This window comes from Dermochelys coriacea, chromosome 8 (assembly GCF_009764565.3).
Source record: "Dermochelys coriacea isolate rDerCor1 chromosome 8, rDerCor1.pri.v4, whole genome shotgun sequence".
Lineage (NCBI taxonomy): Eukaryota > Metazoa > Chordata > Testudines > Dermochelyidae > Dermochelys > Dermochelys coriacea.
Window position 1 is genome coordinate 28,888,778 of NC_050075.1, and position 19,406 is coordinate 28,908,183.

A 19,406-nucleotide genomic window follows, 5' to 3' on the forward strand; every position below is an offset into this window, starting at 1 on the left:
ATAGGATCAAACTGTTGATTTTTAGTTTAGTTACTTTAGCATAGGGAAAGCCTTGTGTCCTTTTGGTACAGCCTCTTAAATAACCATTGCTTGGCATGGTGGTGAGGTGCTTTCCCACCTAACGACCAAACCTAAACCCTCTGGCCTCAAGCCAGGCATGTCATGTGACAATCATTCTACTAACTGATGGGCATGTCAGTGCCTTTTCTTTATAGGCAGGAGCCACATTCCTGGCCACGGAATATTAGTCCGTCTCTGCCAGAGATATTTGGTTAAAGCTCTGTCTACTGGAACAATCCATGAGGAGAGGGTCAAATTCAGAAGGCCATTCCTCTGAATCCAGAAAGTGATTCTCCTCCCAGAGATTCCACTCCTTCAGTGCCCCAGTAAACAGGGGACCCTACTCCAAAGGCTTCCATCACCAGTTCTCAGAAAAGGTCTGCTGTCCCTTCAGCTGATGTCCTTGATCCTCCAAATCAAGTTTGGCACCACCTACCTGGATGGCGCTGAACCTGGAAACACCTCTACAATGTTAAGGCAGGGCAGATCTGAGCTCCGCTCGAAGGGTGACTTACAGAACCAATCCTCTTCATTGGGATAGGAGGGGTAAGTCCCCTGACCCTTCCTCTACCAGGAACAAACAATTATCTGACAGATTACCTAAGTAAAGAGTATTCAGCCAATCATGAGTGATCACTGAAGGCGCTGGTCTCAAGACTATATTTCACAAATGGGGCTCCCCTGTGATGCATATGTTTGCTGCCAACAAATGCCTTCTCTTCTGCCCCAGAGCAGGGTACCAGTCTGGGGTCCTTCCAGGATGCTTTCATCATCCCTGGTTTCAAGATCTACTGCATCTGTAAACACAGCTACTGATCCCTCTCCCTGATCTCCAGGCCTACTCTCCCAGAATTGAAGACAAATTCTCCACCCAGGCCTCTTATTGCCAACCTGAATCCTTGGATGGTGGCTGAATGAGCACAATGGAAAGGGATTGTTTCAAAGAAGTCCAAGAGATCATGGTGCGGAGCAAGAAACCCTCTACAAAATCAGTCTCCAGATCAAAGTGAAAGAGATTTTCCATCTGGGCTTCACCGCAGGGTCTGGACTGATTTCAGGCTTCAGTTCCCAGAATTCTGCATTACATCTTCCAACTCACCATCAGTTTTATCACAATTCATTTAGCTGTCACTTCAGTGTGCCTCTCTCCTGTGCAGACAAGTACAGTGTTTTCTCATCCTACTCTTTCAAAATTGCTAAAAGGACTGGTTCATGCCGATCTCCTTATTTGGGAGCTTCCCCTGTCCTGGGACCTGAATGTCATTCTTAAGGGCCTTATCGAACACCTGCCCCCTTCTGTTGTGCTCTCTTCACTACCTCACACTCAACACTTCATTCCTGGCAGCTTTCACCTCAGCAGGAGAGTTAGGAAGATTCAGGCACTAATGACTGACTTCCCCTTACCCTGTCTTTCGGATGGTTAAGTTGGTGCTGAGACCCCAACCTGAGTTCCACACCAACGAGGTGTCTGATTTTCATGTAAACCAAAGCATCAGCGTTCTCATTTTCTTCCCCAAACAACACTGAAACCCAGGAAAAACTTAGCTTCATACTTCAGATGTTTTCCGAGCCCTTCTTTATTATTTAGATAGGACAATCCCATTCAGGAAAGCATCCCGCTTATTTGTGGCATTAGGGAGGGCTGTGAACGTACAGGTCATCTCTTCCTAGAGATTATTCAAGTGGATCACTCAGTACATTATAATTGGCCACCAGCTTGCGGAGATGTCCCTTCCTTTCAGCATCAGGGCCCACTGAACTAGATCCAGGCAACATTTTCAACATTGCTAGGAAATATTCCTTTATCAGAAATGTGCAGAACTGCCACCTGGAGCTCAGACTATACCTTTACCAAAATTTGACAACTAGATCAGATAGCAAATGAAGCAGAGCAGTTCTACAATACCTATTTAGCTAGCTATAGCTCAGACTCCTCAGACCCTCCTCCTATTGATTTGTGAAGTGCTATGTAGTCAACATAGGTATCTTCCACATGACCAAAATTGAAAGAAAGAAAGAAAGAAAGAAAGAAAGAAAGAAAAAGAAAGAAAGAAAGAAACTATTAACCTTACAGTAACTCTAGTTCTTTGAGACTTTTTTCTGTGGATTCCTACAACCAGCTCTTCTCCCCACCTTTTTTTCACAGTCTATCCCTGCTGAGATTCTGACTTTGTGAGGGAGCTGAGAGGTGTCTAAGGCTACTTTTCCCAGTAGATGGGAGGGAGGAGGAACGTGAGGGGACACAACGTGTTGGTGTGGTCCTAAATGACAGTGCTGGACAAAGATTCTGATGATGTGCACAAGGAGGCAAATGTGTACCACAAGTGAGATCCTACAGGTCAGAAGCCCTATAAAATTGCTAAGGATTATTAGTATTATTGATTGATTCTGGCAGATCTCACATAGTGACAAACAGAAATGAGATTATGAAAAGGACAGACATTCATGCAGGATTGGTCAGGTCTTTGCAGCTTGTGATCCTGTATTGTGATCAGTGCTGGCAGACTGCTGTGTCCAGGCAGATCCCCACTGAGGGTGGACTGCAGCACCTATGCAGATCACAGTGTGGGATTGGAGCCTAAATTCAATCTCAGAAGAGTTTATCATGATTTCTGTTTTACTGAGGAAGGGATTAATTGAATCGCTGATTGGTATGCATGGAACAGGAAAATGTCTAGATGGCCTCTCCTCAGTACTAGTTTGGATACTATTTTGTTAATATATGCATCAGCAGTTTACCACTTGAACCTCCTAGGTAATGAAATAATATCTAGGTTTTTTTACAAACATTTATGGTGTCTGTGTAAAACGGTATCTCTTCAGACTTGTGAAGCAAAAAATCAAGTTGCAACATTGGCTGAATGGATTAAAGGAACGGCATACTGTAATATTTCACTTTGTCAGGAAAAAGTGGCATTTTTCCTTCCCTTATAAAAGTAATAAATACTTCTGGTGACCATTTCTCTATTTCAATATTCTATAACATATGTCAGTTTGTAATATTAGCTACATAAGAGTCAGATTTCCTACAAAGAGAAATTTAGTAGTTGTCAGTAGGCCTTTCCACTGAAGTTCAAAAGTAGATAAAGAAAGATGTAGGAGTACTCTAGGTTTACTCAGATTTTAAAAATAGAAAATGTTAACTACCAGTAAATTGTTCTTAACGAATCTGGCCAATTTTGTCATGTGACATTTAAATATTTCACTTTTTCTGTAAGATTTAAAATGCTAGTGATTCTAGTTTTGTTTATTACTTACTTTATTAAGTAATTCAGGGCATGTTGGATCAAACCTTAAGAGCAGTGACAGTGCAAGCTTCCCAACACACTCTCACCAGCATGTGACAACCATATTGTGAAGGAACCACTTTTCAAGTGCAAGAGAATAGTTCATTGTCCATTGCCCAGTTGTTTCATGTCGTCTTTGATGTGACAACCAACTAGAATGCCACTTCTTACTATTATTATTATATGGATTGGGTTTTGTGGATGTAGCAACTTGTGCTAGAAACTTAATTGAGACCACCAACCTACTTCTCAATGGTACCTGATCAACAATCAGATGTTAACTATTTTTGTCTTAAGAAAAGGATTTTCTTTTTCTTTTTGCGAATACAGACTAACACGGCTGCTACTCTGAAACCTATTTTTGTCTTGCCATGTTTTATATAGCTAACAATTCTTAGTATAAATCCTTGTTTCCATTGTATGTGAATTTTAGAGGTCATAAAATCGTATCCAAGAGGGTGTGGGGTGATAGATATATTAATTAGAATTTATTTCTAAGATCAGTATTGAGCAGTAGTATTTGTTTACTTTTGGGTTTGTTTTTAAAAAAAATTAATTGAAATCACCTGTATGTAATTTTATTTTGTGTTCTGTTTTTCATCAATAAACTGCGAGTACAACAGTAACCAGTGTGCATATTGGGGGAAAAAAATTAACAGCTGTAATGCCTCAACATGCTTGGGGCTAGCCTGAGGACCTTATTGTTTCTCAGAACTGTAGTTTGATTCCCACATTGCCTGTTGGGTTGGGAAATCAAAGTCACTGTGACCATCTAATTTTTGGATTCAAAAGAAAAAAACTTTATTCTTTGGTGTCCTAGAGGGAGGTAGAAAAATTGTTGGACTTAAGCTTCTGTGGACAATTGCAAGAAGCTCACTAAGTCCATTTAATTTTTTTTCTTTTTTTGCTGTTGAACATGTCAACTGTAGGAAGCTTACTAGTTATTGTTATCACACAAGGATGCTCAGAGGTTTTGTTAGGTAGGAAAGACAGAATAAAGAATAGAGAATAAGTGGGAATGTATGTTATTAATATATACACAGTGATTACTTTATGGCTGGATTTTACTGCACTGAAGGGCAGGGTCATGTTTTTAACAGCTGACTTTCCAGTGGTATGCAAGGAAGAGGTGGAGGATACCATCTTGTGGACAGGGTGGTACATTTTGCCCCACACACCCGGTGTAGTAGGTAACAACGAAGAAAACACATACACAGATTTGTCCTGTATTGATCTCCATTCATCAGTAATATTCTGACATGCTGGGCGCAGTTCTTTTGTTGTGGTGCTTCTCATGGATGTGCTATTGCAAGTTATTCAGTCTATTATAAGGTAGCATCTGCATTCAGTTTTCACTTTGACCCAGTTTTAAAGCATCCAACTAAAGACACTTCATTAAGTTTACATTGAGGTTGCAAGGCAATCAAAATTCCACCATAGTTTTAGCCAAAAGATTTACTACTCCCAATTCAAACCATTTTAAAGCCACTGCCATTCTGTTTAAAGAACTACTGCCACACACAGGAAAACTTTATAAAGACAGATATTTCATCAACACTCATTTGAACTGTCATGCAAGTTTTCCTTTATTTCTTTTCTATGGTAGTTAATTATCAAGGTGTTTTGCTTGTAAAGAGAAGTTGTCTCTTTTCTTCTTAGTCTCCTGCCTGGTCTTTTCAGTAACACTACAGTCCAGAGTTTGTGGTATCACTTAATGAATCAGGTCTGGAGCAGAGGGCTTATTAGAAATAATGACACCCCCATAACCCTCTACGAGTCGAATACATACAAAACCAGTGAAATGTAGCCACGGGTAGAGAGTAGAAACTAACACAGCATGTTGCACAACAATGGAGAGAGAGAAAATATTACTAGGGACATTGAGGAAAACCCCTTCTCATATGAAGAAGTGTCATCAGTCATTTAATGTCTGCACAAAGCCTCATCTGAAACACCTTCATGGAGCTCACTTTAATTGCTTCAGAAGGATGAAGGGCTGAGTCAACCTTACTAGGTTTTTAGAAGCATTCTAATTATTTTAATCCTGATTTTCGGACCTCAATCCACTCCACTAATGATACTGTATTGGAGTGAATTCACTGAATCAGTGTGGCAGGAAGAGAAGCTTTATTAGCAAAGAGAGAACATCCAAGTTTACACTTATACTCTGGTGGTCAGTTATAATTGGAAGGTGGAAAAAGTAACCATATTTGAGGTTTGGGATTAAAATACTTAAGTTTGTAACATTTGGCCCCTGTGTGGATCATGGAACCATGATCATTTACTTTTTGATTCTTCTGTGTAAAGTTGCCTTCAGCTGTTGATTGCAGAGTTGCATCCTGGCTAGCAACCCCCACTACATTGATAATATTCTTAATTCTTTGTTTCCTCATTAGCTTTGTGCTTCTGAAATCACAAATTTCACCACTGAACCCACCATATGATCAGTAAATGTCAAATAAATCAAAGTGCTGTTGCCAGCACTGCTACTGAAATGCTGCAATCTGAATGTGATTTTTTTAATTGGATGTTGTGAGGTTGGAATATATGGGGGAAAGTTTATGAGCTATGACTTGAACATCAGAGTCAAAGAACAAGAATTTCAGCCCCCACTTTTGCATGTACAAAATAGTATTTGTACTTGGGTAGGTGCAAATATCTGCATTTGCTAGCACTTATATGAGCTCTTCCATACTTACAAGTCCATTGTGGCTGGCTGGTCGTTGGGAAAGAAGCTGCCTGAAAATCTAGCTTAAATGAAGAATGGGTGGTGATGTCACAACATATCACTTTTAAATGCTTGATTTCTGTTACATGGCAGACAGACAGGGACAAGAAGAGGAGTGTGGTATTTGCTGTCCTGAATATAGCCCATCCCATTAATTAATGATAAGTGACTTCCAGCTTTTCCTGGACTCATTTCAGGACCCGCTATTTTTTTCCCTTGCTGCCCTAATATTCCCTCTCTTAGAATTTTTTTTCTATTTACTTTAATTAAGCTCTCCCCAGGCTCACAAACTTGTTGATCGTGGAAAACTTTAAATTAAAGAGAGGAGATTTCCTCGCCAGTTCTCATACCTCTGCTTTGTACACTATCTGATGAGTAACTGGCAAACAACATATTGTTAATCCCAGCTTTCTTACTAGAAAGGTGGTTCAATCAATTGAGGTCAGATGGAGCCAGAATTCAGGTGTCTCAATATTCCACTGTGCTTCTTGCAACTCTAATTTATCAGAATAGGTACACTTAGACATGAACTGTTAGAGAGAGAGAGAGAACAATTCTAAAATCAGGAATGCTCAGGTGTAAAGTCATTTTGGAATATTTTCTAATCAGAGAGGCATATTCCACGTGATTACTTATGCATTAACACTGCCAGTTTTCAGTAGCATTGATATTTATGTTGCATACTTTTAAGTAGTAAGCTGCTTGGCATGTTTTTTCTTGGCAATATGAGTATTTTCAGCTGTACAAGAAACAATGTTTACAAATGTACTACATTTGCCTGATCCTGTACATCTAAATGGAGTAATTTTGTAGTTGTAAAAAGACACTTGGAAACTGTGGGCCTGTGAGGATTGAGTTTTACTAGTTTTAGCCATATTCAGTCTATTACCCACACACTGGGATAAACATTGCCAAAATGCATATTTATGATCTCGAGATAAATGTTCATTCTCTGTGTGTCAATGGGGAGCTTAGCCAAGCCTACTGTGTGTGGCACTTTTTTTTCCATGACTGATAGATATGTACATGCAAATAGGTATGCAGATGAACCCTTCAGTGAATGTTTCCAGTGAGGTCTATTTGGTTCAGACATAGAATGATAGCACTTTGGGAGATAAATTAATCCAAAGCCTGAGGTGAACATCTTATCACTTTCATACTAAGTTATGTTGGATGCTCAACATCTAAAGAAGATGAAAGGAGTTGGTTTTATATTTGCACTTTCAGCAGCACTGCCTCTACATATAACTTAGTGAGCAGTTGGAATGTTTTTTCAGTCCTATGAGGAAGTTATTCAAATGGATCCATTGCGGCTTGGATGCAACTTTGTTTTTTAGTAACCGCCCTGTGATGGGGCGTCTGCCCCACACTGGCAAATAAGGGGTTAATAGAGCCTAGAGAGGTTGCACGCGAAGCAGCCAATAGGAGAGAGGCTGAAAGGAGCATCCAATCTGGGCCCAGTAAGCCCATATAAGAAGAGCCGTAGGGCAGACCAAGGTCAATGGCTTCTGGGAGGTCAAGGAGAGAAGACTGCATCTCTAGGAGGTTGCAACGCTATAGCACCTTGGACAGAGCAGTGCACACAGAGATCCAGGGAGTAGAGAAGGAGCTCTGGATGGGCTGCTGGGAGTGAGTAGGGTGCTGTGGCTCAAGGAAATGAGGCAGTAGTTGAGGGAAAGGAACACATTAAGTAAGTGCAGTTCAGAGGGTCCTTGGGCCAGGACCTAGAGTAGTGGGTGGGTCTGGGTCCCTGCCTCATTTGACATTGGGGAAGGGGCTGGACAGTTGGACTGCAGTACTGACCCCCGGAAGGGGGGAGCACATATGATGACATGGTTGGAAGGCTGTGTCATGAAGATGACACCACGGTTCAGAGAGCAGACATGACAATGGGCAAGGCACCACAGGGAGAGCATACCAACCTGTAGAGATAATCCACAAGACAGCCAGCAGGAGACGCCAGCCCATGTGGTGAGTGAGCCCAGTCACAAGCCCAAAATGGGAAGTATCATTTGGAGGAAAAAACAGTGTCTTAAAAGAACTTGCTGACTTTCACTGTCAGCACGAATATTTCTGAGAGAAAACTCACATTTTGTAAATTATTGGAACTTGTTTCATTGCATAAAATTCAGTGAATATGCAGTGCTGGTGTAATACCTAGGTCACTCTGAGGCTTCCATCTTTCTTTATATCAATAAACAGTATAGGCCTAAAAAAGAGAGGGAATTTCAGGGTTAATGCTGCCACCTCCAATGTTCAAAAATTATGAGTAATGCCCTAAAATCATTAAAAAAAAATCTGTGATTTGTTTTTGTCTGCCCTTTTTGTTTTTGAGCCTTGATAGTACACTTGGGTTACTTTTTTCAAGCTTATGTCTGCAATTGTGAGGAATAGAAACTTACTTTATATATAAGATGAGAGTCTTAAGTAATCAATTGTGTCTCCAAGAACTAGGGATTTATGATATCTAATACTGTATTGTGAGACTCTCGGTAAAATCACCTGGCTACACTGATATTACAAAGGTCTCATAAATGACCTTGTATACTGTGGGCCAAATTCCACAATAACATAACTTAGATTGTATATGTTGGGTATAAATTAGGGTATGTCTACACTGTAAAAAAAAGTGTATTTTTTTAATTCAGGTCAAATAACCCATATTAGATAATTTGGATTGAAATAGCAATGAAGACACAGCAATTCAGCTTTTAACTAAGGTCAGGAGCTCAAGTAACAGCCTGGAGAGGAGCCTGAGGTTGCATTCAAGCTGCTAACCTGAGATAAAAGCCAATTTGCTGTGTCTTCATTGCTGTTTTAATCTAAATTAGCTACTGCAGGTTAGCTAATCTGAGTTTAAAACGCTTTTTAATTATTATTTATTTTATTTATTTATTTATTTATTTACTTCAGTCTAGATATACATTTATTTTCTAACCATGGGTATGTGGGTATAAATAGCAACTTAATGCAGCTAACACTGCTCTGGTCTTCTTTAGGGACCAAATTCAACTCTGGCTTAACTGCTTTCAGTTCTCATTTTTAAGTATGGTGAGGGTGTAAATTAAAATAGGACAGTCTGCTTTATCTTGCACCCTGTCACTAGATGGTTTTCCAGCTATGCTGCCTTGGCACTGCACCTGTTTTACACCTTCTTGGTGTGTATATTGCTCTCGTGCACACCCACTAAATGCCATACTGATGCATGTTATGCTACTTTGCCACCTACTCCTATTCTCTAATTATATCCATCATGTAACTTACACTGCTGTTTACAGCTCTACTGAATTTGGCTCGGAGTCCTCCATGGAATTTGCACTCACTTACTCCTGCTTACATTTTGCTGAATTTGAACCCATATGTACTCCAATACCTTGGCATAATGGAAATCCCAAATATTATTTTGATATTCTCGAAATAAATCTTTACCAACTTTTTAATATTAATATTGGTTTTAATAAAAACGGAGCCATTGTTGTCATTTGTGTGTGCTGGCTATGTAATGTTACTGAAGGTATTAGCTATTCTTAACAATGTAAAAAATTCTTTGGGTTATGATGTGGGTTATGATGTATTCTTATTGTCAGGGTGTTAGTTGTTCATATTACAGCTGGACATGCTGATAGCATTACTAAGATTTTTTGCAGTCAATACTAAAATATGATTATAAAGTCAACTTTTGTGCAGCAATCCTGTGAGCATTAACACTTGTGTCTAAGTTTGTGCATGGGAGTAGTCCGATGAACTCAACAGGGCTGCTCATTTGTCTGTTCGTCTTAGGTGTTATGTGTTACATATGGAATTCTTAGCTATTTTTTTAGTTGTGTGTGTGTGTGTGTGTGTGTAGAGAGGTAGATAGTTCCTAAGAGCTCTAGTACTATTACAGCTAAAAGGTTACTGCAGTTTCTTGAAAACTTGACTCTGAACAAAAACCACAAATGTAATTGAGCACACTATTAAACAACAAAAAGATTTGGCCACCAGTTATATGTATTTTTTATATTTTTTGGTCAAATGGAGTATCTTTTTTCATTGTTTTGGCATTAATGGGCTTCCTTTAGAGTCTTTTTTTATTTTTAATAGACTCTGGTTTCATGTCTCATGGTTAATGTTCATCTTAATCTCCCTTATTAATATTTAATTCACAATTTAATATGATAGTCCATTTACATGTGGTTTATTTTGTCTTGTGGCTTATCCCATCTTGCACATGTGCTTTAGGTTGGGATATGTTTTGTTTTTTGGGGGGAGAGATTGCGGGACAAAAGTTAGTAGTTTTGAATATATTAAGTATCTCTCTAACTTTGCTGTGGTCCATAGTTTTCACTGAGCATTACATCTCCTGCATATGTGCACACATGCGCGTGCAAATGCCCCTTTATTTTTAAAGATTGTATATGTCATAAAATGAGTGAAGGCTGGTTATTTAGATACATATAGTCTGGGCATAGTTAAAAGATCTCTTCTGCCTTAATCCTTCAGGTAAGATATTTTTTTCTACTTCTAATGGTCAAACCCCCTAAAATCATATCTACCACTAAGTGTTTTTTAGACTGCTTCCACCATCTGACTGTGTTTGGAGTCAGTTTGAGAATGCCAGGCTGAATGAATTCTGGGTACAACAGTCTGTTCATGTGCCTGCATTCCCACATCTGAATTTTTTTCAAGTGCAAAAACCTGTCTATTACAAATCCATTGTCATTGGACCAGGTTTACTAACATTACCAATACAATGAAAACTTTTTTACTGAAAGTCCAGTCTTATATATTTATAGAAAATACACTATAGCAGAGAAGGCTCATATTTAATGGATATTATGGAGAGTAGTTTCTGCACATACAGCACTGGATACTTACATTCAAATACAGTAAGTTAACTGTTTAAAAATGCATGCATGTGGGTGTATGTATGTATATACAAGTGCACTTCCAAGCAGCCAACTTACTGGATTTACATCTGTGTGTATAATAGTAATATACAATACACAGTATAATTTAATATTTCAAAAGTTGATGTTGCATTTGGTCACATTCTATCCTCAATTTCACTGATGAAAATGAAGTCACAAGAGTTGTTCCAATGTAACTGAGATCAGAATCTGGCCCATGGTACCTAGCCTTAGAAAGTTCTGAGTGGCAAAAGAGTTTTACGAGTGAGCTACTTTTGAAAGCAGTGGAAGTATGCATGGATGTATGGGGGCCCAGTATTTGTTATACACTCAGCTAATTTAGAGAAATAATTACTTCCATGGTCCTGCAATGGGATCTTCATGCATGTGCTGTCCCAATATGGAGTTCCATAGAAATCATCATAACTCTGCTCAAGGATAATGACCTTCCGTACCCGTTAGCAAGACTTAGGTGTTCAGTAGCTAGCCATGCAATTTGATGACTCTTTTAGAGTCAATGTTCAAGTGATTGCTAGAAGACAGAGTTGGATTTGGAGCTCAAAAATTAATTAATATGGAGGGCAAGGATGGGGGAAACTTAATTAAATCTCAGTCAGGCTTTCTCGGAAAGTAAAAATACTATTCAAAACGAAAAACAAATAACCCCGCTTGTCCTCCAAGTATTGAACAACTAGCACTTTGATGCACCCTGCTGTATTCTCTCTCGTTTTTGGAATATGACCACTGTAGTAGCCCTGATATTTGAAATTGTAATTTATTTAAATGAGAGAGTTTATTTTTGTGCATATTTGAACTGAGGGGAAGGAACGGCACCAAATTTTCATATAGCCCAAAAGATTCAGGTCACAGAATAGATCATTTTTGCCCATATCTACCCCTACAGCTCTATTAATACGTTAGTTTGCCACTTTCATAAAATCAAGCCCTAAGCCTGGTCAAATATGTGGAGGGTCATGGGTGTGTGCTCGCATATCTATCTGTCATTCCAATTCTCTATTTTCAGTCATATTTTGTTCTAGAATTACACAAAATAAATCACATTTTAGATGCAGTTTTATATACAACTCAAAAGTTCCCTAATCAATTTGAGCCATAATTTAAAAAAATAAATAAAAGATAAGTATCATGTCTTTTTGTTTGGGAACATGTATGCCAGCTGTCAACTTGCTGCCAATTAAAGTGTCCCCAGAACCATGAAAGCCCTCAACACTAGGGTTACAATACTCAACACTAGAAACACTGACAGCACTGCAAGCAGCTGCTCTGAAGGTTTTTGGAATTGTAAAGTTATATGACTGTGTGCCAAGTTCTGAAAGTCCAAAGAAGCAGTTTAAAAATGAAATTGTATTATATTCAAAAATTGTTTCAGTATGTTTAAAAGTTGAAAATAATCCTCTCTAGTTCAATAAAAAAAGAAATATCACTGCTTTATAAACCCACTTCAGTCATTCTCTCTCTTTTTTTTTAACTTTCCCTTTGAAGCTAAACACTTGATGGATTAGCCCAGTGCTAAAGAAAATGCCCTCTTTTATGTGTGAAAGCTTGGTAATTGCTGCTGAAAGATGCTTAGTGGCTCATAATATACATATAATCAGATTAGTTTTGAATCCTACCTCAGCTGAGAATGTAGGAGTAATCCAATTCGTGGCTGTTTACCTGGGCTTTTTCTGATGATTTTACCCTTTCTGCTTGCCTCAAAGGGTGCCAGGAACAAGGTCACATCAGCATCTTAATAAACAGGGTAGGTAATTGTTTAGTAGTGCAGTAAAGGAGTAGGTTTAAGCCTCTAAGGAGGACTTTTTTGAAACTATTAAGACTAATCATGTTGTTTTCTGGATATGCCACTTACAACTGTAAGGCTTGGTTGTGCAGTTAAACTCTCAAGTCAGATACAACTGCATAGTGACAAATCCTCTCCCAGAGCTTTGAGCACATGGCTATTTCTGATCCCTTAATTGATTCCACCATGTAGGACTTTAACACCTCTCTTGAAGGGGGCAAATATCATGCAGTTAAGTTGTGCAAAATTGGAATAAATTAAACTCAGATTAAACTGGCAGAGTTTCAAAACTGGATGTTATCTGGAAGCTCTGGGATAGACCAAACACATGGGCCTTTGAGGTCTTTGATTAAAGCCCTTTTCTTCTTCTTTGACCTTTAATAGACCTTATTCCTTTATGGTAATAGCTAATTATGAGATGGGAGGCAGCTGAAATGTCAGTCAAAAAGTTTAAAAAGTGAACTACTTTATTCTCCATCTGATTCAAATGAACCAGAAATTCCTTTATATTCAAGGCCGTTGAACATTCTTTTCCCTCTAGTCACTCATGCTCTCCTCTTGTCCATGCAAGACTTTTTTCAGGAAATCTCCCATTACTGCACAACTATCATTGAAGCTTTACCTATTATAGTATGAGTGGGAGGGTTGGTATATTCAGATTGCTTGTGTTTTTACCATTATATTACCTAACTTTGTTCAGAGTGGGTCTAAGGGGTAGGCAAAAATTGGCCCTTAACATTTTAGCTTATTCTTTTAATTCAGATACAAGATTATACCAAAAGGCATGCCAATTTTTAAGTATGCTTATTAATATGGTTTTCTTTTAAAATTCATTCTGTCTTTATTGTCAGGCAAATTTACATCTAGCTTTATTAACTATGTATCAGCACTGATGCATAGTGGGGATGTTGAAGTTTATAACAAATGGACATTCCCTCTGAGTATCCCAAGAGTTATAATTCAAATCACAGTTGCTCCTCTTGTTTAGTGGTGATGCTTGGAAATTGAATATTCTTCAATTACCTGACCTCGTGGGCATTTCTTTGGATAAAACACTTACTAAGAATCAGACCAACTGTCTGCAGTTCCTAATACATAGAAGTGTACTTTAATAATGGCCTTGATATAGATTGCCACTATATTAGACTAATACAGATATGCACAATAGCACGGCTTGCAATGGATGGCCTATTAAGAAGATAAATGAACAGAAGCATTTTCCTTGTTCCATATGTTACGTCTCTTTTCAAAATGCTGACAGGTCTTTTATTTTGAAATTATATTTAACTGTAAACTGTAAAGGATTGTAATGTTGCCCTCCCAAAGATAAGAACTAAATCATTTTTAACTGTTGCCAGGTATTTGGAAGTGCAGAAACTGTAGTACAAACCGTGGATTTAAAATGACGTGGTAAAAATGTGCTGAATTGTTTTAATGTTCATCAGGAGATGGCTAAAAGGATAAAGGGTTCATCATTTCAATATATACACTATGGAGGCAAGTAGAAGTCAAAAGACACTTAAAATGATCTTCACAACGCATTGTGATTTTTCTTTTTTGTGTATTCTGTGACTGAGAATTCTGCTGTTGAGATGTGGTTAACCTTTTTTTGACAATTTTTAACCAGCTTAAATTAAATTTTTAAAAGTGTAGAAATTGCTGCTATGCCTCCGTGGAATATATCTTAAAGATTTTAGCACTTCAAAGAAAAACACTGAAAGTAAATCAGATGCAAACATTTTCTGTATCCAACTTGACAAAATTTGTTCAAGGTTTCCTGGGGTAATGCTAAATTAGAATGGTGTTTTGGTGTCAGTCCAGTAGAAGTGCTGTTAATCTCTTCTCTTTTGTCAGAGTGGAAATGAGGCTGTGAGGGCATTTTCTCACACCCGGGAAGACACAGTACATGGTATCAACTCAGTAGATGTTTGGATAGGATAGTTAATGCAGAATCCCTCCTCCCTACAGTCAGGAAGACTTGTGTCGGTTTTTAGTCTGCTGGAATTTACTATGTCTGACAGAATTTTTTAAAGTAGTCAAATATCTTTTTCTTACTGCAGGGTAAATTATGTCTCAGAAACAGTGATGTGTATTATAGTCTATACCAGCTCCAGAAGCTGAAAGCATTTTTTTTAATGAAGCCAGAGAGATGGAGTGATCTGCTTGATAATAAAGCTTAGCTTTAATGCCAGCTCCATGCTGTTACAGCATATTACTAAACAGCAAGAAATGTGGCACAGATGTTGTGGCAGCCATATTTTACACCCTCCAAAAGGTCATGTCGCTTGTTATTACATTCAGAATCAATATTAAGTGAGTGTTCCAAATTTCAACTGTCAGTTGAATTTATTGCTGCAAACCAAGGCTGAAGGGTTTTGACTGTGATTCAAGCAAGCTAACAAATTACTAATATGGGACATGCTTAGTAGAAACAGGTGACCCACATATCAGAAGAAAAAGGCAATTTCAAATATCTGCAAGAAAATATTGTAATGATCACTAATAGGAAAGATTCACAAATAGACCAAATAGTTCTTAAATGGAAGCAAGATTTTTCTTTTAAAAAAATGCCAGTATCTGTAAAGTTTTCAGCTTCTGTCTTTTTTCAACAAATAGTCCAATCTCCATTTGACAAATACAGAAATCATTTTCAAGTTCAGAATTTTAGCCTATGTATGAAAGTCCTGCTTTCTGATAATGGATTTCTGTAACTAGAGTGGTAACACAAGCGAGTTTAATGATTCCAAGAAAGGAAAATACACAAACTCACCAGTTGGTTGTGGTGATGTTATGATTAATGTTCTGAATGTTGTGTTTGCTTTGTATTGACTTTTGTAACTTCCAAGAGCAAAGATAAATTGAGGTATGAAAATAGCCAGTTTCCTTTTAAACTGAAACGATGTGTACTGAAAACTAATGCCATTATATGCAGAATCACCTGGATCTGCAATTTGTATTGTTTATCTCAGTGTTTTAGTCTTTACTACAACTATAGTGGTTACAATTAAAACTTTCCAGTTCTGCCCAAGATAACATGATCTCAGTATTTTCAGTATTCCCTAGCTATCATTTTTTAGCAGTTCGGGGGGGGGGGAGCAAAAGAGGGAGTTTGGTTGGAGTTATTTGTTTTTGTTTTTTGCTTTTGGCGAGTACCAAGATAATTTGATTTAGGCAACTGACACGTTTTTCAGTACAGCCAATGTACTTCGTAGTTTGTCCTTCCTTGCCCGACCACCTTGCTCTTTCCCCCTCACTTTTGGGACTATTTGCTTTTGCTAACGGTGCCTTCTTAATAACTAAAATGCCTTGTTAGCAACTAGATTCTTAAAATAATATTTTTTAAAGAAATGCTGGGCTTCAGGGGGTCGGGTTGGGGGGCTGATAAGTCTTCAACTATTTTAAGGGCTGTTATAAAGAGGACAGTGATCAGTTGTTTCCCATGTCCACTGAAGTAGGACAAGAAGTAAGGGGCTTAATCGGCAGCAAGGGAGATTTAGGTTAGATATTAAGAAAAACTTTCTAACTCTAAGGGTAGCTAGGCTCTGGAATAGGCATCCAAGGGAGGTTTTTAAAAACAGGTTGGATGAACGACTGGCAGGGATGGTCTAGGTTTACTTGGTCCTGCCACAACACAAGGGGCTGGATTTCATGACCTCCCGAGGTCCCTTCCAGCCCTACATTTTTGTGGTTCTATGATTCCCTCCTGTAATTGTGAAGGAATTCCATCCTCTTTCAGATGAATGGAGAGAGATTATTTCTGGCAAGCTGCTCATTTATATAATTTCTTCATGTTGTTTAAGTCCCAACATTTTTCATCCTGTTTAACATAAGTGCCACATGCCACAGTTTATGACACTTGAAGCTAAAGATGTAAAAACAAAACTAAAGCACTAAGGAGCAGTCAAATAGAAATAAGAGCAATTAGAGACCAACAGTCCCTATGGTTGCCTTTTGGGTGTTTTTTTTTAATCTTTTCACCAAGGAATTAGTAACTTTCAGTTTCCTACATCTTAGTTTAGAGTATCTTTCTCTCATATGTGCTTATGCCAAAAGAAAAAGCAATGCTTGTTATGAGCAGTCTGCTTTTAACCAAAAAGTAATCATAGGTGAGAGAAATGAGCCATTGTACCATTTCAAGACATCAAATATTGTGCTGTGTTTTTGGCTAAAGCAGACATCTCTGGTAGTCAAACTAAAATATAGAAAAGCATTTTTTCATTTTAAAAAAATAGGAAAAAGACCCACTAGGCTCAAGTTATTCCATTTTTTGTACATTGGAGAGACTAGAATCTAATATGAATGAGGACACAACTAGGGAAAGAGAAGATGACAGGGCCTGTTCAATAAAAGCTACTGGAACAGCCACTAGATAAAAGGATGCTGTAGTCAATTGGCCACTATGGTATCTAGCAGCCTTAAGCAAGCACAAATTGTGTGTGTATGAAATAGATTACAAAGCTTATGAAACCATATATTAATTGAATTCAGCCTCATTCAACCACATGACTCACTCTTGGAAAATACAGCTAGGCTCTGCCTTTCTTTGGGCAAAAGCTATCATTCTCTACTCTGTTCTCTGATATATCTTCTCCCTTGTATTCAGGGTCCTGGCCACTCATAGTCTTTTCTTTGTTTCTGTTGTTCTGTAACCACTGTAGCTGTTTCAGTTTTCAGTGGTCCTCTAAGATTACAAATCAACAAGAGATCAAACACTTGTTAAAAACTTCAGTCCTGGGGGAAGAGGTATTTTCAGGGACAGTGTAAAAATGAGCATACCTTGAAATTATATGTTTTGCACTAAAAATGCAAAAATAAAGAAATGCAAATATCATAACGGAAAAGAACATGACAAAGTTAACCTTAAACAGATCAGTGCTCTGTGTTGGAGAATCTTAACTGGGCACTTCAATTTATGGGATTAGACTTCCTGATAAATTGACCATAAATTCCACTTGACTTGCACATCTAAATCTAGCCAACTAAATCTATAGGGGAAATTTTCTTTTTGGTGAAACAGAATGAACAAGTACTGATCATATACTTCTCTCCTTCAACTACTATACAGCATTATGGGCTGATGTCAGTGGAAGCAGCATCTGTCAATTCTCCAGAGCTCCAGGAGTGCTACTTTGAAAAATGAATGTTGTCCATCCCTCCCCACTTCCGCGGCACCAGTTATTTTTATGGTTCTGCCTTTGGTTGCATGGTAGCCAGAAGTTGGCACATTAAAATGTAGAAATGGAAAAAACCTATCCTTTCCTCCGCCAATGTTGGACTGAGATAGTGCAGGCAGACTTCAGTCCATCAACCTCAAGGAAGTGGGCCCAGCATTATTCTCTGACCACTCTGTCCCCAAAGTCAATGGGGCTACTAACATGAGGAAAGAGAGCAGGAAAGATCAAGTGGTAGTAGTAATAATATTTAATGTAGAAATAGTATCTTTGGAACAAATTCTGCTCTGAAATATACCCCCTTGAATTCAATAAAGTGGCATTGGATGTGTGATAGGGCAGAATTTGTCACATTGTATTTTGGAAAGGTCAGTAGTAACTGTTTATAAATAAATTCAAATGTCAGAATCTGATAAATTCAGTTAAAAAGACCATTAAATTAAAAAAACAAACCTCTCTAATCCCAATAAAGCAATCAAATTTGGAGTAAACACTAGAAATACTTCTATCATTTGTGTGTGTATACTGCAGAAAAATTGATACATAGTAAACCTATCCATGTGTGGAGACTGCTACAGCATCTTTTTGACAGGAAGGCTCAGTAGCTGAATTACACTCTTTAAACAGAAATTCTTTCGCTTGATGTGCAACCTTAAGTACTATTGATAATAAAAATATAGAAAAAAATATTCTGTAGAAATTTAGGAAAGTGGGCACAATTGGCTATATATGGCACCAAAGGAGTATTTGCACAAGTTTTTAACCATGTATTATTTACCTGATTGACCATAATGGATCCTTAGGACCCATAAAGGTTGTTGTGTAAATCTTTTTTCCAAAAGGGCTAATTTTTCACGCAGCTAAAAGTAATGGTTCCTCAAAGCCTTTACAGCAATGGTTCTCAAACTGGGGGTCATGACCCCTCGGGGGATTGCAAAGTTATTACATGAGGGGTCACGAGCTGTCAGCCTCCACCCCCCAACTCCACTTTGGCTCCAGCATTTATAATAGTGTTAAATATAAAAAAGGTGTTTTTAATTTAATTTATAATTCATAGGTTTGCTGTGTGAAAGGGGGTCACCAATACAAAAATTTGAGAACTACTGCTTTACAGTCTGGGTTTGCGGTAATAGTTTGTGTTTTCTATAAAGCAGATTTTTACGTGATGCTGAGGGAATGTTGATTTCATGTAGAACAATGGTTCTCATACTGTAAGAATAGCATGCCACATTGAAAAGGCAGAACTATTCGGCCTATCTCCTATGTAATTTTAATTAATGCAATTGTAATGCATTCCTATTCTGAGACTATACTTTTTTTTTTTTTACCAACTGCATACCACCTGACTGCAGTTAATTCATATCGCTAGTACATATACCACAATTTGAGAACCACTATTGTTGATATATATCTCTCTATTTTAGGCACTTATAGTGTTGGTATCCTGGCCTTGCTGTCCATCCATGTAAG

The 19,406-nt window shown here is 38.1% G+C and overlaps 1 protein-coding gene across 7 annotated transcripts in view; it reads left to right on the top strand.

Annotated features, from left to right (window-relative positions):
• TENM2 (teneurin transmembrane protein 2) overlaps positions 1 to 19,406 on the top strand; it is a 963,219-nt gene that overhangs the window by 520,572 nt on the left and 423,241 nt on the right. The window lies entirely within an intron of this gene.